This window comes from Diadema setosum, chromosome 14 (assembly GCF_964275005.1).
Source record: "Diadema setosum chromosome 14, eeDiaSeto1, whole genome shotgun sequence".
In the NCBI taxonomy this organism is placed as follows: Eukaryota; Metazoa; Echinodermata; class Echinoidea; order Diadematoida; family Diadematidae; genus Diadema; species Diadema setosum.
The window spans coordinates 36249861-36271935 of NC_092698.1; the positions used below are offsets into that span (position 1 = coordinate 36249861).

At 39.2% G+C, this 22075-nt stretch overlaps 1 protein-coding gene across 3 annotated transcripts in view; it reads right to left on the minus strand.

The window, feature by feature from the left end:
- The window catches only part of LOC140238094 (poly(rC)-binding protein 3-like), a 236303-nt gene that overhangs the window by 73609 nt on the left and 140619 nt on the right, over positions 1–22075 (minus strand). For all 3 annotated transcript variants that reach the window (XM_072318024.1, XM_072318022.1, XM_072318023.1), the window contains one exon: positions 14156–14349. The gene's annotated coding sequence lies outside the window, so the exon portion shown is untranslated. The remainder of the gene's footprint in view (positions 1–14155; positions 14350–22075) is intronic.

The window sequence follows — 22075 nt, forward strand, 5'->3', positions numbered from 1 at the left end:
TATTATCATTGTTAACCACAACGATGGCACCACAACGATGGCACCACAACTTGTGACCACAGTTCACATCATCTCATACTGACATGAATATTCTTCATTACTAAAATGTAATTGCACTTATATAGTCCCACATACCCACATCCACATTGGTGATTTCAGCTACGGGCTAGATTACAAAACTTCATCCGTGTCATCCAGACAATTGAGAATACACTTAAGATTGCACAATCCCAAATTTGAAAATAAATAAATAAATAAATATATGAATAAATGAATAAATAAACAAACAAACAAACAAACAAACACACACACACATACACACACACACACACACACACACAACCACTTTGACTTTAATACTGTATAAAAAAAAATATTAACAGTAACAAAGTCATCATAGTGTTGCAGTGAAAATATGAATTCAAGAATCATCTTTCCCCTGTATATGTCTGGCCTGTCTTTCTATTCTACATCAGATGCTGAGATGTGGTTTTTGAATGGCCTCTTGAAAGGTTTGCAAAAATTGCTTTTGTATGAATGAGGCTGGTCAACACACTTGCCAAGGACAGCTGAAAAGAAATTGGTCACACACTGAGATATTACATTTCCTGTGTTCTGATATTTCTCTTCAATTTCACTCAGTCTCCCTCAAAGGCTCGTGGATTTAGTGAAGGCTGAAACTCGCAGATGAATCTCACAATGCCCTTGACACAGTAGTGGAATCTACACACAGAGATTACCATAGCTACTAGATACCACAGTATCATCTCCTTCTTCCTCTTTTTTTTTTCCTTTTCCTATAATAAAGTCCCCAGGTTGCTCATACTTCTTCACCTCCCGTTGGAAGCTACCCTGCCTTTCGCCTCATTCTCATTTTTCATCATTTTTATGAAAATTTCATTACGTTGTTATCATTAGTCTCCGTCTTGAATCTTTTCTCCAAACTGCATCAGCGTCATCCACCCCACCCCCCCCCCCCCCATCCCACTCTCTAATTAGATTCGCTACATTTGCCTTTCCTCCTAAACACCAGGTATATCACAAAAAAGGGGGGAAAAACTGAGACACAGACACTGGCTAAATCAAGTTACGCTCATCTCAAATTGAGTTTGCTACTGTAGCATCATACTATGTGCAGGTGGAAACAGAAGCCCGAAAATCTCCCTTCAATGTGGGGATGACACCAGCAGAAGTCTTGATGCACACGTAAAGTATGCATCAACTTCAACATTAACATTTATATGCAGTTCAAGTACACGATACAGGTGCATTGTCATTAATGTTTACCCAACACAGTAAACAGCTCACTGTTTGATGAATATAATTGTGATGTGATTCTAAGAAAACTCACAGAGCAAATATAGATATTCACTATTAAAGATAAAGCTCATACTGAATTAGCAGGTCTGTCATGATGCACCTTGTCATAAATCATGTAGCTTTATTACGTCAGAGATCGATCGTTCATCAATTAGCTTTAGAGAGCAGAGTCTGGTTATCATATATCGTCTGTTGAGAATGAGAAGGGTGTTAAGTTGTCTTGAACACTATGGGTTTAGTGGCAACTTAGCGCCCTTATCATTCTCAACCGACGATATCTACTTTTAAGTAGCATCCCTTCTAAGCATTACCATCACCAAAATGATTATGAGTACACGCTGTTGGTAGAATACGACTGATGTATATTTTGCCGCAACAGATAGTGAATACATACAGTAAAATAAATTCTAAACTCTTTACAGTACAAATGCTCATTTTAAGAAAAATACAGACATACAGAAAAAGAAATCATATAAAATATTGCAGTTCTGTCTGCCTTAAGCCTTTGTAAATGCCCGACTCTTCTCTACATGCGCGACAAAAATATCTTGTTTTTTGGCTTTCCTAAATATGTATTCCATGGTTGCAGCCTAACTCATCGAGGGCATCTCAAAAGCTGCACTCTCTATCTTAACATCCTCTCAAAGCCAATAAGACATACTCTGTGAGTCATCCAACCAGATATCATATCAATTTACTTCTCTTCATGCAAATGTAGGCACAAGTGGGTTTGCATAATTGCCTTCTCATATAAGCCATACTTGCCAATTTCTGTAATAGAACAGAGGTAACGGAATTTTCCAGTCGAATAGGATATCTACACTGGAAGTAAAATCAAATAAACAGTACAAAAATACAGTTTGCTAGAAGAGCATTTGCAGAATTTTGACTGGTGAGCACCCTGTCTAGAGCTAAGATTCTGTGGCTGAAATGCATGCAAGCACGAATTGTTTGTAGTTTTGACTTGTGAACAATTAAACAAAACGAAAAATCCAAATCTGACATGCATTTATAATATTCAAATGCCAGCAGAACAGAATTGAAATCCTTATTCTTTCATTACTCAAGATTTAGTATACTTTACATAAGAGATAAAACATTGGTGATACCATTTTCAGAAACATGATAAAGTACAAAATAAAACCCTCTCCGGTCCTCTTCACAAATATCACTGCACTAGTTTACCCCTAAACTTATCTTCTTCTTATCGTATGACATATAGTATATGCATGGTCCACCCCTAAACCAATAATATGGCCTAATGAAAAATGCTGATGCTCGATGAATATTCAATCATGTATGAAGCGGTCCTTCATTATAACAAGTTAGATATGCAACGAGATCATGACATCAATGAGGATGGTTATCACAGAGTTTTCATTTTTTTTTTTAATAACTTGAATATTTCAGATTTAAAACAAAATACAGCAAATCCTTCACTGGTAAATGGACAAAAATTGCTCTTGTCAATATACCATGATTCTCGCTCATCTACTCTCTAGAAATCCACCAGCCGTTAAGAGCTAATAATCAATGGACTTTACACCTTCCGGATTCGAGCTGGTGATATAGATTTAAAAAAGAAAAAAAAAATCCCACTAAATTCAGGCAGCGACACTTCAAAGTCATTAGTGCTAATTGCTGTTAGGGGATTTGATGTCTACCCTTCATGTCAATTGCCCAGAAATAGCCTAAGCGTTCATTATAGGGCCCTCAAACCACAGCCAGAATGGCTTTCTGCCACAGTCAGTACAACGGCCTGTTCATTTCATACAATTATGACTCTTGATACAAACATCCCCCCCCCCCAAAAAAAAAAAGCGTGCTGAGGCATTTTAGATTTTTATTTCTGTAAGCTGCAATTCCATAGAAAAAGCTTAGGGCTTGCAGAGGTAATGGACCACAGTGGAGTTGGGTAAGAGCATTAATCAACTCACATGAAATGAACCAAACTTTGATTTAGATGTAGAAACATAGTGAAATGATTGTTGGAATGATGCTTATAAGCATTTCTTTGAAGAGTACAAGAATTTACATACACAATGACAACATGTTTTTCCATTGAAGAACTTTTGGTCAAACATGAGGTAAACTTTAATAATTCTATTCAAAGGCAAGAATGACATTAGTAATCATGGCTCTTATAAAGCATTTTTTATTTTTTTATTTTTACATTCATTTAAGGCTTGAGATTATCTTTGAAACTAATGTGAAAACCTAAGATTTTAACGTCTTGAAACTGCTAAGATTCTTATTGCTCATAATGATAAGCTGGAAATATCAAATTCTGGCTTTCTGTGCCATTTTGTTACCAAGTAACATTTCTGCCATAGGAAACAAGAAATAACCTAACTTTAATCTCAATCTTAATTGATGCATGATACATTTTCTTCATTTGGTGAGATGTCATTTTATCATTTTACATTCTAGTGCACATCATTCTAAAACAAAATAATTTAAAGAACAACCCAATTCCACTGAAGATATACAATGATTTTTTTTTTATTACAAACCTATCAATTGAGCAAAAAAAAAAAACTTAAACAAAGAAGCTAATGGAATGCCAATGACCTCAGATTTAAAATCTTGAAAAGATTACTTTCAATGAATATTATAAGAGAGTGCACCACACTCAGTTATGAATTCCAAATTGTGAAAATGATAACACTAATGAATATTGCAGAAAGTCTTAAAGTGTTTTCAAACGTGAAATGAAGAAACATTATTAGAAAATAATCAAGTATGCCTGTAACACCAATTAGCTTCAGTAATAATAGGCTCACCGTCTCCATTGTTTTTTCAAGACAACACTATGACAAGACTTTGTGACTGTCACTATAATTATCTCTAACGAGCCATTCATGAGTACATGTCTTGTCAGAAATAACTCTTCTGCAATAAAGCATTCAACTGATGATGATAACATACATCATTCATTTTTCTCAAACTTCCCGTGGAGGTACTAGCAGAATTAATATTATCGCATGTGCATTATCCCAATGTATGTTACCACCAATGTGCATTACTGCTGATGTGTATTACCACTGATGAGTTTTAATTTTCAAATGTTTATAATTTTAGATTTTCTCAAGATGAGCATTTCTCTGAGATTCTGTTCAATACATTAAACCAAAATGCCATCATACTATGTTCTTCTTCATCTTACAGAACAAAGATACTCTCTTTGAAACAAACATGGGGGAAAACCATTAGTTTTAGGTATCAGTAAAGGTATCAGTTACATAGCTACAAACTTCTTTGGAATGTCACATGACAGCCTGATCAATGATAAGGTAAGATTCAAACAGCAATGGTTTTCTATCAATCCTCTTGATTATTTTTTCCCTTTGTATCTTGTCGTGAAATACATTATTTTGGTGGTGAAAAGTTATGTACATCCAGTAAAACTTGACAAATTCCTTACAGAACAAGAGAGAGACACTGGTTATATGTGTTACTGCCACAGACGCTATAGCATAAAAAGGGACACTGGTACAGTCTACAACCCTTTTTAGCATGCAAATTGTGTGGGTGTGTAAAACTTTGTGTTCCTGTGTCTGGTTCACATCATCCCTGCATCACCATTTTCCACAATTAAATCTCCAGGAAAACTACAAAATTTATAGCATCTTTCAGAGAAAAGACGTTGACATTGCAAGGAACCTCTTGGTATTATTTGAGGGCTAAAGGAACTGTAAGGAAATTGTGCAAGAAGATCGTCGGTGGAAGACTAGATAAAAGGAATGATAAATGGCGGAGTTAGACATCTTCACAGTCTATCCATCACTCACCAGCAAGTCACATGACCAGACTGATCACCACAGCAGATGGATACATCCAATCTCATCGCTTTATCAATACTCTCTTCTCCTCTGCCTGCCTCTATCTGTATACATCCCAATATTAATCTTCGATTATTATTATGTGTGTCTCTGGTGTGGAAGTGTCCATCTTTCCAACCACAACAAGATTTGCTGCATATGCAGGCCATGCAAGTAAACTTCAAGACATGTGTATCGACTTCGTGGAATTGCCTTGAATTCAGACACAATGATATCAATAAATGTCAATATCATATATATCATATCATATATATCAATGATATCAATAAATATAACCTAGACAAGAACAAGAAACCACAATTCTGTAGTCTTATCTCATATCTTTTCCCATAATTTCTTAACATTTATGTCATTAGGTAGAATGAAAACTCTGCTTTTCACTTGAGCCCTGTTTCCGTGATACGTCAATATTTCAGTCGCGGAATTACCAACAACCTATTAAAGATGTGTCTCTTTCTCCACTGATCCTCACACTAGCAACACATTTCTGAAGATGAGTGAATGCTTCTGTCAGAAATTGGCACATTTTAATGCTTTTTAAAAATTTTGTGCAGATTCATGAATCTCAACAAGTTGCCTCTAATCTTTCTAAAATAAAACACATGGCACAAAATTCAAAGTTGCCAATTTAATAAGGAGAGGATGATAATTCTTACAGTGAAATTCCCCCATGACTTGTAGGGCAAATCTTTCCAGCAAAAGGTCATGTGCCTATCAACACTAGAATACATGCATTGGAGTCTGGTGGGCCTCTTTTAACAATCAACTCGCACAACATTTCTATTCCTTCATTTAGTTTTGTTTTCCTTCATTTAGTTTTGTTTTCCTTCCTGGAAGTGATGAGCACTATAAGCCCTGAAATGCTGGCCTCACACCTGGCCACATTCAGGCCCATTACGAGAGGTTCCTACGCTTGACATTTCTCCCTGACCACCACAGTCAGGTTGAGTTAGTTTTCATTTCGGAAACATTCAACATGATCTTCGTCCATCAACTCCTCCCACCATTTCTCATCCTCCGCCTCCTAAACCACCTCCTTACATGCACATAAATCCAGAAGCTTTGCTTAATAATGTTTGCAGCCTGCCATACCTATCCATGTTTCACTCACGATACTGAGATATTGAGCATATATGCATTAATCCACCATCACACAGAAATTGAGTCACACAGCGACTGAAACAAACGATGCTAAACCTGTTGTAAATTGGATTCAGTTTTTGAGTCACAAGTATGTACCCGAGTTCCACGGTCTCTAAAAGAATTTGATATCCAGATGCGCCCCGCACAGATGCCGGAGATGTGAGTGGCCCGAACATTTTGACCTTTTCACAATGCATCAAACACTGACAGACGCAATTAGGTTCACTGCTCTCTCTAAGTAGGGGAGCAGCCATTGCAGCTTCAACTTGCATCGTATGCAGAATAGGCAGGTGAGGGTACGCTAATGACTCCCACAGATCAATGGCATCAGCTAAAGAGTCGCAACTTTTGTCAACAACTCCCTCCAAACAGGAAAGAAGAGAAAGACGAGGAATGCCAAACTGATCTCGGCTACGAAAGGGGGCGAGACCCAGCTCTACCCCAATGAGGCAGCCAAGTGGATTGACCGATTCGCTCATTCCATAGATATGGGGTGGGGTGGAAAACTGAAAAATGGAATTAATGTCTGTAATCTTTAATAAAATTAGTCTTCATTGTCGATTCAACAAGGGCGATGCCTCCATTAGGAAAAAAACAAAACAAAAACAAAAACCTAGCTTGTCATGCCCTGTGGTATCTTGCAGCCTGAAAAAAACAGCATTCCCAATAGCCGAGGATCACTTTGGATACCACTGTAAATGCCCCACATCTATGGGATGGGAAAAGTTAAAAACTAAAATTGCTAAGAGACTGTCCTTGAACAGAACGTTTTGTACCTTTAATGAATGTAGGCATGAGGGTCAGTGACATTGGCTGATATATGGGATTAAGAAGACTAAAGCAATCTGCAAGAGTAAATCAAGAAAAGCTGTAATCATGACTTCACATTCTGACCAGACATTGGAACAAGAGAGTCAGAAGGATAGTACTTTGCATCTACACAATTAGTTCCTCTAATCCACTCAGCAATACTGCAGGAATCCTTAAAAAAAAAAAACGACGACAAAAATTTTAGAAAATGCACCCTGGGATGGTCATTGGACTTCTTGAACAATTACAACGGATTCGTAAATTGCTTCATGCCACAAACTTCGGTTCTTAAGTCCCCGATCCCCACAGGAGCCATCAGTGTCAACGAGGACGAGACACAATGAGATGTCTGTCACCCAGAATATTCCAAAGGATTCACCCTATAAAAGGAGGAGGCGGACGGACGCTGAGGAAGAGAAAGCTGGGAGCGAAACATTTTGTGCGAGGTGAGAGGCGGCAATTCCCCTAGTAGTCGTCCATCGCCTAAAATGGCGACGGGGCATAGAGAACGTATTCATCGGCTTCGGACTGGGAGAGTCCGAAAACCCTTTCTCCCTTCACCCTGAATGGGAGGTTCTTGACTTGCAGACACCCCGGTCAACAATTTCTCAAGCATTTACCATTTCTCAGGAGAGATGTGCAGCATACCAATGCATACAAGGCGTAATAAAAAAAACTCAAATACATTGCTGTGAGCAGGCATTTACATGCCAGTCTTTTTTGTATGTGTGTGTGTTGGGTTTTTTTTTTTTTTTCCTTCACAGGTTTCTCCAGTACAGCTGTATTTTCCAGCTGTATTTTATCTCCTTGTCACCAAAACCAGCTCATATGCAAAGGCGGCGGCTTTTAAGTTCAAGACATACTCATTTAATAATTTGATGCCAAAAATTTGATCATGGGAGGGATTAAGAGAGTGAATGCTGGACCAGACAGCATCCACAACATTTTCAGTGCATTCTGATTTCTGGTTCCTTGAAGTCAAAATAATAATCAAAGCATACATTTCCCTTGTTCCACATACCAATTTAGCTTATGCTCATGCTGGCCATATAAAGTTACTTGATGAGAAATTCGACCTCAGAGAAAACTACTTCTCATAGGTGAAACTGGTGAGATATCACAACGACGAATGGGCACAACTTAGAGGAAAAAAAAAAGACTATTTTAAAGAAAATGCTCTCAGTTTGAATGCCGTGGTATACTTTGATAGGTAACTTCATTGTGAATTCAAAAATCTTGGTACCTATGTTGACGTATGTTAAAGGGATCGTATAGTTTTGGTTGAGACCTAATTTCAGGTTTCTAACATTTTTTGGTCAGATAATGAGAAACCTCTTATGAAATAGGAAAGAGCATGTAATTCCATGAGGAATTCAACATTTATTTGATGAAAATTGGTTTTGAAATGGCTGAGATATCCAAAACAGAGCGATTCTAATAAGTGTGGGACCCACACTTTATTACAGTTGCTTTGTTTTACTTTGATTTTTGGATGTTTCAGTCATTTCAAACACGATTTTCATCAAATAAACGTTGAATTCCTCTTAAAATGGTATGCTCTGTACTATTTCATAAGTGTTTTCTTGGTATCTTGCAAATAGTTAAAAGCCCAATTCCCATGTCCACCAATATTGTACTATCCCTTTAACCTAAGATTCCAACTCTATTATGTTCTGATTATGAATATGATATAAGTCAGATATTTTGACAAACCCTCCAAAACAAAGAATTTTGATTCCTTCATCAAATTTCAAGACAGCAAGACAGGACATTGTCATCTGGACAACAAATTATATGACTTCCTGACATTCGATGTATGACAAAATTATTCAGATCTATCCAATTTAGCTCAAATTCTGTCAATCTACTGATTTTTCACTTTATTTTACCTGTTTTAATGCAAATAACTTTCTCTATGAGGTAAGAATTCCACTTTGATGGAAAACCAAGCAGGGTGGGAAATGACGAATACTTTACGAAGATGGCAAAGTCAGATCACGAAAAACAGTTGTTTCATATCCACTGAAGATAGTTAAAATTGCCGACCTTGTATCCTTGGACTTTAGATTTGCAAGATAACCCATCCCAGGACCAGAAACAGTCTGATTGCGTTCATCTGGTCTTATTGATCCCAAAACTGAACTTCATGGGAATCTCAACACTGTTCACATGTGTGTTGATCTTACACAATTGCTCATTCAGTCATATGCCAAAATTCCCTGCAAAACATAAACATTGTTACGATATGATGAAGGATGGCTTAATATCATTTGCCACATCTCCTCTTCTCACTTCCACCTCCCTCCCATGCCACCACCCCACCCTCCACAAATGTTGCACCTCCGAAGTGCCCGTGTACACTTTACACGAAGCCAGTGCTAATCAAAATCTACCACTTTTAGATGTCACAAAAAAACAATAGACAGGTCAAGGGGAGAAAGAAAACGGGGGAAGGAAGATGGGACAAATCATTTAATGCCGGCATGTCAAATTGAATTTGGCAGATTTAATCGGGGACCTCAAAGGAAAGTGTGAAGGGGTGTATCCTCCTCCTCCCCCGAGACCGGGGAGATATGTTACTACTGTCCCGGTTTGTTTTGCCATGGCACTTTGCACTGTAATACTGACACACACCAGTCAGCGCTACCAACAAAGCCTGTCAGTTTAGCAATCATGTAATGGGGAGGGATGGGGGGTTTTAACACCCCTCCTCCGCTGGACAGGTGATGCTGCTGTCGTCGTGGAGATCAGGGTGGGAGAAAGTGCTGTCATCACCAATCTCTGTCAAATGTGGCCCCATGGCTGATGGATGGCCGGGAGGGGATGGCTCCACATCAAATTGATTTTTGTGACACTTTCTCTTTTCCCACATTATCTTGTGTCCCCCGTCTTCTGAGCAGTGGATGGTGCTGTGGAATTTGGCCGTAGCTTTTGGTAATGAGCTACAGCTTGCTGTGGCCTATTTGCCAAGCTGGGAACTTATAGCTGGAACAAATATTTGAAAGTAGGCAGCTTGCTAGTGCTGAAACCATTAGGCTGATGGTATCAATCATTTGGGACATGTGATTGGTCAGCAGTACTTTCTTCATATAATTCAATCATTAGTCACTTTGCCCACTCTTACCCATTTTAAGATTATACGGTCATAACTCTACCTGCTGATGTCATAAATTATTTTTCATAATCCATTACATAACAGAAAAAAAATTACTTAAACTTCAATGTCAACCTTCTTTCCAAAAGTTCTTATTGTACTATGTATGAGGTTAAGTACAAAGGATTGAGCAAAGCACACAGTGACAGAGGAATAGCAAACACTTGGCATGCCAACACGAATACACCACATCCCACTGATATGCCTCAAAGCTCCTTAGTTCCTCAGCTTAGACGGTTGACAGATCACACCTGCAATATAAATCTCTACGCTCCCTAAGAAAAAGTATTGCAAAATTCAGTCGTGTGATGAGAACTGTCGTATTGATGCCACAAAACAGACACTTCGTGCTGTGATGATCTTTGAAAAATATAGAATGTGGAATTTTTTTCATCTTATTTTATCAAAGTCTAAAAACAACTTCTACGTCAGGATGTGCACACTGTTGAATAAGTTGCTTTCTTCTCATTAATTACCCCGCAGACTGAATTACATCAATCCACTGTCTACTATGTAATATGATGATCATGATAACGCAACTGCTTTTCCATTATGCTTGTTTATGTCATAAGTGTGTTGTTTGAACATGCTTCCCACAAAAATACATTTCACTCACACAGTAGAGGGGGCCAGATAAGGTACAATGGAGAATAAGTAATTAACATGAAAAAAACAAACAGCAGAAACAATCATGGACAGCACTGAAACTTGAGATGAGCAATAAAGCACAAAGTCATTAATTTCTAAGTCATTCTTTTTTTTTTCGGGGGGGGGGGGGAGTTGGAACTGCAGTCAGTTGTTGTTCTTGACTGTACAGAAAATGAAAGAAATATGGGCACTTAAGACAATTGGCCTCCTTATTTGGATAAAATAAGAAATGATCTTATCTGACAATAACACTTAGCAGTGTTTGAAGCAATGGGGAACAGGATGGGGGAATTATCTACTTAGTCATATGGTATGGCATTCCACAATAAAAAGCAATGGTTACATGGGGGAGGGAAGGAGACTTTCCTTGAGGCGCATTTTTGTTTTTTTACCCAAAGTAATGCCCGCCCTGGCATCTGAAAACATTTTAGCCAGTGGCAAAGAAGCTGCCATCAAACTTGTTTTCTGTGATGCGTCGTATGGCCCGGTGGTGCCCCATTACACGCAGCTGTACACTGCTGGATTAAGATGCCATTCCTGGTGATGCCCACGGCACGATGACTGCATTCTCTCCGCCACAAGCACTTGCTCATGGACACTCCTAGACCGGCAGAAGAAGAATTGCTGGCTTCAGAGGACTTACAGCATTAGCCTAAAACACCCGCCATGGCCTGACAACAGACGCTCATTACTCCAAACACTTTGTAGAAAATTGGGACAGGATTTCTAGGGCTGCAGTTTGAAGTTAGCATGCTACTAGAGTTCAAAGCACGATTGAGTGGTGTGGCTTCTTTGACAGTCCTCCTTTTTCCTTCTTATTTAACAAGACTTTCCATCAAGTCATTGACATTTGGTAATTTCTTCATTCATTTATCTAAGAATGTTTATTTTCCTGTAACAGTGTGATCCTTTTAACTGACTCCATATGAGATTCAAAGATCACCAGAGACTTCCAATATTTTACGTTTTCTATTAACAGCGGTTCAGACTTGAAGAACAAATCTCATAAAATACTGTGTACGTAGTCAAACGCAAGAGTGCTTTTGAGCAATACAGCAAGAGGAAAGCAGAAACCTGCAAGAAAGCTTAAAGGTAGGGGTTACCTTTTACAGACCTCCCAAAATGCAGCAAAACATTAAATATGAACCTCAGGGGACTTGTTTAGGCCACTGCTGAGAAATTTGGAAGTCAACAGTTATCTACAATTTGAATAATGCACAAAGCTCAACTACTCAGTAGTTCTGTGTGTCAGCCACACTTAAGCCTTTTTGTTGTAGTCTTCTGTATTTTTTATCTATAAACACAAATCTAAAAGTATAAGAGCTGATGTAATAACATATAGAGTGTGTGGCAAGAATGTATATAGAAATGTTTGTAAGTTTTGATGAATTTTCTTCACAAAATATACATGAGGGACACACATGCAGTGCATGGGTCTGTAAAGGTAGCCTAGTTATGTACTGGAATTTACGGTGAGCCCCGAAAAGAATTCAATTCAAAATCTAACGGTCAATAAAAATGTACTAAATGTTACCTTCCACTTTCAATACTTTATGGGAGTTTCTAAAATGATACTCTCTTCAACATACCACTGTATTTATACAACTCTTCATTTAAGGCATGCAAATGGGATTCCCTACCTTTAATGTTGTCACAAGACAAATACTGCATATGTCAAAAATGGAAAGTAAGTGATACACCACTTTCCCTTATTCATAAGATAGCAGTGTTGACTCCAAAACTGAAACTTCTCTAGTTTGTTGTTCATGATGAGCAATGCATCTTATCTGTCACAAGCACATTTCTACTGTCCCTTTGCCAATATGTGTATGATTACACATCTTATATCTTTAAGCCCAGCTATTTGCAATTATTCTGTCCTTTCGCTTCACTTAAACCTGAAAAAAAAAAAAGAAATTCATGTACTCCGGTATATTGTGCCATGAAAAAGAACATGGTGTCCTCTGTGAAATTGGTGGGTGCTGAACTACATGTGACATCATTTCTCCTGACTTCGCTTTGGAAAGTACGCGTTCTTTCTGTAATCAAAATACTTTGGCAATAACAGTAATGAAGTTGCAATAACACTGCTTACTTTCGCCTAGTTGAGGCAACCCACGCGAGTTCAATAAAACTTCCCCGCTATCAGGGGCTAAAATTCAATAAGAGAATCTAAACATGCCTTGTGTTCAAACATATTGGGATGAGATTCATATGCTGCATCATTGCTTCATATCTGCAGGCCCTAAACACTATCCAAACTTTCATCTCATCGTTTTCTGACATAAATGAATATATTTCAACCAGAGGCCTATGCAATATGTCTCTGCAATATTTCATATCAGCCACCATATTTTTCTTTTCATTTCCTTGTTTTCTCCCCTCCCCTCTCCTCTCCTCAAGTCTTGTGCATATCAAAGCTGGCAAATTATTCTTATAACCATCCAGTGCCTACTCTGGAAAAGAGATTATGATTTATTATGACTAAAGGGGGGGGGACCTTGTGTGAAAAATTAATCCATTAGCGTTATGAACGTGCGATAATCGCTGACAGAGGGCAATCTTCAATCGCTGACCTAGATGGAGGTTGTAGGACAGATTAGAGCCTGAATAAAGAAAATCATTGCTTACCTCAGTGCATGCCACTACGGACTGTCACTTCAGACAGAAACTTTTAACCCCCCCCCCCCCCCCTTGCTATCATATACCTATCATCTCTTTTGCCTTGGAAAAAATCATCAGAGTGATCATAACCCAGACCAAAGTTGCCCTACGATTTCAAATCCATAGAGATTCTGACCAGCCGTGGAATCCTGGCCAAGATTGGTTCCATGCATCTCGTTGGCGGGGTGAGGTGTGAGGATGAAGAAGGCTGTTATGCCCAGTGATTATTTACCGTGAAGAGGAGATGAATCTGACTTGAGGGTGGCCACTGGAGACGGGACTGCTCAGACTTTTTAATCCCGTTCCCTCCTCGATTTCCCTCACTTCATTTAGCAGGGGTCTCCGTAAAGTCTGCCAGAGCCAGCCGCTATCGTCTTCTTCCTCTCCCCCACAAAACACAGCCAGCATCCCAGCCCTGTTTATCCTAGCAACATTAGGAGCAGCTAAGTTCATCAACAGAATGCAATTATAAATGATGCTGATCAGATTATATAGTATGGTGAAAAACAGAGTGGATGGATGGGGATGGGGCTAGGGGAAGGGGGGCAGAGTTAACACACACATGGACACTTACCTGAATTGCTTGCTGGTACGGGGAATGGGAACTCTCAAGAGACTTGGTTTAATCTGGCGTTTTCTTCTGAACCAACTTCTGATGCCTATGGCTGGCTGACAATTCTGGAAGGTAGTTGGGATCAAAGACTTGGTGTCTGCCGTCGCTCCTTTTTCAAGGCACTCGTACTGTGATCAGGCATGAGATGCTAGTACCTGTGAGTGGGGAGAGAGGGTGAAAAACGGTGAATGAGCGGTGCTTGCGTATCGAACGAAATTGAACTCTCTACTAACATGCACGGGTATTTGGAATCTACTCGGGAAGCACAGTCGCTGTTCAAATATTGCCTAAAGCAACCGAAGCAAATGGCAGGGTCTGCACTACCAGCATTTCCTACATCTATTATGCAACTCACTCTACTACAGACTGTATGGTAGAAGCACTGAAGGATTAAGTCACATGACCGGCAGCATTATGGAGATTTCCAGAGATCGAGGGCACCAAGTAACTGCGTTCAACAGTACTCAATACATAATTACCCTTATCAAGCACCGGAATCGAGCTAGAGAAGAGACAGATAGCCACCTACTCAAAACAAGTAAGCCACTGACTATGTCAACACTCGCCTGGTAGGTTGCCATGGCAATAGAAAATGATGCGTGCAATTTGAATAAACCACTTCATTGGATCTTCAATACCGCAATCTGCTGGACAAAATGTACCAGTACTAGGGTAATGGCACAAAACGAACAAACAAACATAACAGGCATGTCACAAAGTGGCCGGTGAAATCAAAAGGCAAGTCATGGAACTACTTCAGAAACTTATAAGTTATCAAAAGATTTAGCAAATCTGTGGTGAGAACATTACTGGATGACACAATTCATATGAACAAGAGCTCATGAGAGACTCTGCAATCAAAGTTCACAAGGACCAAATAAATTCACTGAAACACACCTTAGATAGTGCTATCATTTCTGAGGAAGTCAGCACAATATCCGTGGTCTCGTACGAGGGTATCACACATCTTTGGGATACCTAACGCCCAATGATCACAGACACACTCATGCACTGTATCTCACCAAGGAACGGGTACACCTCAGTCGCACTGTGAGTGAAGCTGCAAAAAGCAGCACAACTATATAAGTACAAGGTTGATGTAGACAGACAATGCAAGTGAGCTTTACTTACTTATAGATACACACCTTCTGATTGGACAAACTCTCTTAACCTAACACACCAGCTGGAGGGTCCACTCATCTACCACCCCCATGTATCTACCTGCAACCAAATCTCATCAAAATTCACTCCTCCCCTTTATCAGAAGTATTTTAAAACTGAATTCTCTGGTTCTGTGTTTTCAATTGACCTTCCTTTTTAGTTTTGGTTTGGAAGGTGAAATGGCAGGAGGGGGAAAAGTGCATCGCCCTGGCTCCAAATCATCCACAGGGTCAGGCAGATGAAGGGGAGAGATCAGAATGGGGAGGAGGAGGGTGGGGGGATGCTGAAGCCCTGGGCAGGTGCAAAGAGGGGGCATCCTAGCCTACCTTTAATTAAAACAAAACCTGCCATAAATCAATGGCAGGTTGCCTGATGATGATTGAGGTGATGCTCAATTTCATTCCCGCCCCTCTCGCGCAGGGGTGGGAAGAGATGGCAGATTGGAATTCCTCACATACTATTTCAGTCAGTACTCTGCGCTAGAACAGACATGCGCTCAATTTCGCCATGATCTACAAAAAGTACAAACTGTCTCTTGTATAAACGGTCCTGAGACGTAACCTGTGGAACAATACACAGATTAAAAATGGACACCTTGTCATAAAAAATCCCTCTCTCATCAACCAGAGCTTAGGCTACGTTCACTATCCTTGTGATGAAATATACACATCCTCCACTTCATGTAATTTTCATGGAAATGAGACGTTCCTATACTGCAGCCCACCTGATGAGCTAATCAATTAAACTGCTAGGTATCTTGCGACCTATTCATTGGTTTATACAGCCCTACTATAAACTGTTCTCTTTAATACCTTTCATTTGAGAAGCTCTTTTTATGAGAATAGTCAGAGTCAATTTTATGCTCAAACCACCTCCAACTTTAGGCAGTGAAAAAACCAAGTGTCATTACTACTAGCTTCAGTGAATCATTACCTATTTCTCCTTCACTCACTGAAATGAACTTATTGCCAATATCTGACTTTGTTTCTCTTCACTAACACACATTCATGCATGTTCGTCATCGAAACTTGCTGGTCTCAGGAAAGATTTCTTTAATCTACCACAATTCCATTGATGTATATAAAATATGCAATTATTGATAATTTCACCAAGGAGGTTCCAAGGATGGAGTTCCAACTGGCTTTTATTATTCAAACAGCTGTAAGCTTTCTATGGATGAACAAAAGAATTCTACAGGTGCATTTGTGCCTTTGATGATCAGAGATCAATGCCGCCATCTTTCTGAGCAATCTGAAGATTCGTAACACTAACACGATATTGGCTATATTTTGCTTGTTTGTTTATTAAAGGAAATGAAATTTCACCTAATGAAAAAGCATCTTACACAAGAGTTTCCCATCCAGAATGTATGCAAAAGTGTCAATCTGAGCTGTATGTTGTGAAAGTGTTTGAAGAAAGCCTATTGCACCATTTTTTCTGATCACTTCCAAAATTTAAAACTTATATGGTGTAGTCTTCATGTATACTTCCTGATTCATAATGTAAAGACATATCAGTTTGACGATTTTGATTTCTATTTCATCCATCTTTGCACAAGTTTGATTCATGCAGACCACCTACCATTTTTTTTAATGAAAACAAATATTTGAAAGGAGCCTGTTGCCATGGTGAAGTCAGTGTAAGATGAAGCTGATCTAGAAAGGAAGAATTACAGAAAACTAATAGCCACACTATTTGCAGACAAAAGCAGGTATAAATGAAATATATATGAGCTCATGCAAAATGTCATAGCTTGACTGCTGGAAGTCAATTGTGATGTTGAAGGACACAGCCACCGTCAGGACTCAATATATTACAATCAAAACATGTCATCGTATTTGAATTGTTCACTCAATACCCTGTACGGAAGCATCACATGTGACTCTGGTTGAACCAATCAAATATAGGACCAACGTTACTTATTACAAACCTCACAGTTTTCTCTCTATATATATCTCCCTCTCTGTGTATTGATCTATGTATATCTCTCTCACATGCAAGAGCACACATTCACACTCTTTCTCTTTTGATTACTTGGACCTTGACTTGAGGCTAAGCTTACTCTTTATTGCGTGTGATTACTGATGTTTTTTTTTCCAAAGGCAGTCATCATTGGAAGCCTCATTAGCATGCAGATGAGGGGCTGATACGGAATGGAGTCGGATGGACAGAAATGAGGCGTAGAGCTTGATATTGCTTGAACCCTATCCGCCATGTGTCACTGCACTTCTTAATCCAACGCTTTTGCCCGTCTCCACGGCCCGAAAGTTTTAATTGAATATGATACAGAGAGAAAGATGATGGATCTGTCTTGGTTCTCGTTATCAAACCAAGACGCCGCGGGATCCCGTTCATAGAGCCGGAACTCCTGGCGCATCGCGAGGCCTGAACCGTCAGATTGCCTTTCACACGTATCATCCGGCTAAGTCAAAGTCATTCTGCATTTTCCAGTTTTGCCTATTGGAAGACAGCAAATTGCATTTGATGCAATTTTTTCTTATTTTTCTTAAGACATGCCCAAAAATGAATTTCTCTTCAACTTCTCTCAGCCTTTTCCTTGCCTAATTATCCAAGTGCTATGCCACAAATTTTATTTTTGAAGATCCTTTAAAATATAAGATTTTTAATATCATCTCTGTTTGCAAAGACAGGAGGACCACACAGACAGTAATATTTGGCCACAAGCAAGAGAAAAATTCAAATGCATTTCTTTAATATACTGAATAGCTTACATCAAAGTCAGCTATTGTGCATGTTGTTACTCAGAGCTTCACTGTGATACAGCTGTATTTCTTTATCACAATCTATTGTTACTAACCATAAAACTTACACAGCACTACAAAGGAATAGCTGTTTCTGAGAACTCTTGGAATGCCTCATGAAAATAGTGTATAGACGACTAGAAATCTTCATTTGTTACATCCCCCCGAAGAGCACAAATTTTGAAGCCCTTTAAATTTTTTCCCTAAATGTAATAATTTTCCACGTCACACCTATGTCTGCTCCTGTGATCAGACAAGCTGAATAATGCTGTAGCTATTGTGGGTCATTTGTTGGGGGATGCACACCATCAGGGCCATTGACACCAACAACAGAATATAACTGACTGAAATACTGTCATGTTTCAGAACATTGACACAAATACCCTAGGAAGAAACACAAAGTAGACATACATGCATCTTGCTGCCAGTGAAATTTCCAATTAGTTTTGAGTGAAAAGCATGTGATAATTTGATCATAAATATATGACAGAATTTTGGCAGAGTATTTCAATAAGTGGTACAGCCAGGGTCTGGAAAATGTTACTGTAGAACTGTGCAATATGAATGGTGTCAGGGAAATGCAGCAGCATTTAGTGTATCCTTCTCCTGCTATCCCTTTATCACAGATTGTTAAGGCATCACACACACAAAAAAAAAAAAAACTCTTCTCAGTTTTCTGAATTCTTCCACATTGCCATTGTTTGATGACAGGAGATCATTAGCTAAGGAAATTCTGGCAAAATTCAAAGCATCTTCTCGCCGAATTTGGATCTAAATAACCCATGTACATCACTGAAAGGAGCTGCATCTTTTAGGGTTAAACCAGACCTGTAGTGCTCTGACAGAAGAAGGAATAAAGAGGAGAAAATCCTACAAGGCCATGGAGATAACACAATGCCTTAAAGTCTAATGATGCTTTTTCAGACATTTCACATTTGCTCTCTAAAGCATCACCTTGTAGCTTCTGATGCAGACATCCTGTTAATTGCCTGGACACAGATTGAGCAAAGAACGCATCCCTCCTCCAAAGGGAAGCGAAATTGCGACCCTTTAGGTCAGGAGCAGAAAATCTCCAACACTCTGCAGGCACTCGGTAATTTCCTGCACCCTCGCAGCCGACAAGAAGAAAGACACTGGGAGAGCTCTATTCCGATTGGCAAAACTCATTTCCTCTCCCCCCAACCCACGACAGGGATAAAAGTGTGCGATACAGCTGACTAAAGGGGTCTTTGACACCTTAATATTGTGACAAACCTTTGCAAACTAGGGCTACATCCATCGGTAGAGAGACAGGGAAAGATAGAGTAAAGTTACCAGCCAGGAGGACGGTAGAAGAAACTTTCTCTGCTGCCGAGATGAGTGAGAACTTGGTAGTTGCTCGACAAGACAGTTAGCTCTAAGACAGGGAATACTACTCTCATTTAATAGCAGAAGGTCATATGTAATGTAAGTCAGAATCAAGCCACCAGTGACCTAAATCTCTCACTCTGGATGTATACTACGCTGCCTGTGCCACAGTCTAACAAAATAATCTTGGTTCATGTTAAGACTGACAGTTGGAAACAGAATCAGTTATTCAATTTATTTATGAATTTCTTTCATATTTATTGACTCTATGATTCACTAATGAGAATGACACTATGGCCTGGGAGAAACTGTACTTGCTTGTCACATGGACAGATTCATCACTTTACATTTATATAGAATAACAGGGGTATTGACATTGCATTACATATATTTAGGCCTACAGTGATGTGGTAAGGAACTGCCTCTGTAATTCTTTTTGACAGTTTCTACTGTTTCAACCTTCTCCATTCAGTCAAGTTTTCTGTGTTTTCAGGTCTCCCTTACACAATACACTAAGGTCACTTCCATCTCCCAGCTTTCAAATAATCCCAGCCCTTTCATACTAGAATGGTATAACCACCTCTCATTTCTTTCAATCATTTTCTTTTCAATAAATCCTCTCAGCAATGATAGCATCAACATCTCCTTGTGACACACATTCCGTTTATACCCAGCAACCTAAACACTTTGTATGACTGCAGGGTCACGGTGACTGAACTCCAGTCTAGCAACATACAGACCTTGTACCTTACCAAGGCAACCCTTCTCATTCCTTGAGATGAACACCTTAGAAATAACAACGGTAACAACAACAGTTTTCCAGCTATGTCACATGACAGTGAAGTTTAAAGTGAGACAGAAACAGATCTCTCCATCCCCTCCCCCCAAAGAAACGAGAGACAAAGAGTAGAGAAACGTGACAAAGTTGAATGCAAGCAGGATATGCTATGGATCAATTGAAGAACTTGCTCAAGATATGCAATAGGAAGTGGTAAGAAGCGGGAACCAAGCCGTGGCTGGTTCCATCAGTTCTCCAGGCACTGAAGGGGCCAAGGGTTCAGGGAGGTCAGGAGCATGGAGGCTTAAGGTTCAGCCTGTCAGCAAGGCTAGCCATATCAAGCAGGCTGGCGGAGGCTTTATTTACGAGGCCTTTTCATGTTTCCCTTCCATGGGGGAATATCACTTGTGTGAGAAAACATTTACCCTGCAGTAACTGCACAAAATACATTTATAGGTCATCTACATGTATGAATCTACCCCTTTTACACCCACAACTTCAACCGACTTCTTTTGAACCCAACAAATAATTCTATGAAAGACCCTGTGGTGGACCAGAGGAAACTTCACTTGTAATATTTGGAAATGTTAAGAGAGGTAAAATGTCTATCTTGGTTTTCCATTCCACAGACAGGTTGATATTTCCATTCACAGTATTTTTTTTGCACATCACTTTTTTTTTTGTGAACAGGAATGAGAATTTGGCTTGAAAACATATTTTATGGCTGCAAGTAATTAAAAAAAAGTGACCTCAATCTCATCATTCATTTCTCTTCGTGATGAATGCTTTTTCACAACAACTCATATCAGATTTAATACAGCTTCCATCTCTAGTTATGTTTGGGTTTTTTTTCCTCTGCATGTTTATGATGAAAATGGATATAATTTCTCATTTCAATTCTCTGAGACCCCCGGTCACATAGTTTATGATCAGCATCCACACTCAGTTTTGATTTAAGAAAAAAAAAAAATACCAAGTGCATGTACATTTTTTTTTAACTGCCTGTATATCAAAGGAAAAAATAAGGAAGGGTATCAGATATTCCATTTGATAGTCACACACATGCTTATCAGATTTGTCTCGGATTACAGACCACTTGTAGCCATGCCCTCACACACACCCCTGTAGTTGTGTGTCATTGTCTCACACAGTACATAATGCTCGCATTGCTCTTTTGCAATACTTCTGCCATATATTATAGAGGCACAAACACATTTGCAGCATACTAGAGCAATAAAAGTGACTTCAACGTTGAAAACACAAATATTGCTTTTGAAAGCCCAGAGTTTCTTCTCTCACATGGCAGCAGCATAAAATCATAGCCAGAAGGAGAAAAAAAAAAGAGGCTCATGAGAAATGCTCCTTTTTGCCTCTTGTACAGCCTCTCACAATCTTCTGGAAAATAGATTTCTGGGCTGCCGGGAGGCAAAAATCACATGTAATTCTTCAATTCTTCATCTCGCTCCCCCGAGATTGATAATTTGGTTAATCTGACACGAAGGTCAGCGAGTAGACAGCTCAGAAGGCTGGAAGGAAGGTGGATGTAAGCGATCCATCATGGTGGGAGATGTAGTAGGATGCGCCACCAAGAGCAACGGAGAATCTCTATAGATGGGACTATTACCATGGATTCCTCATTTTCTTTCCTCCTGCTTCTATCACACAAGCTACTGAATTGTTATTGATTCCCCTTGCTTACAAAAATATAAAAAAAATACAAGAAAACTGCGGCAATATGTTTCATTTCCTGTCCAACCATCATGTAGGACCTAACTGTTATGTGCATAGTATCATAACACGACACACATCTGTGTGCCATCGTTCATCAATGGC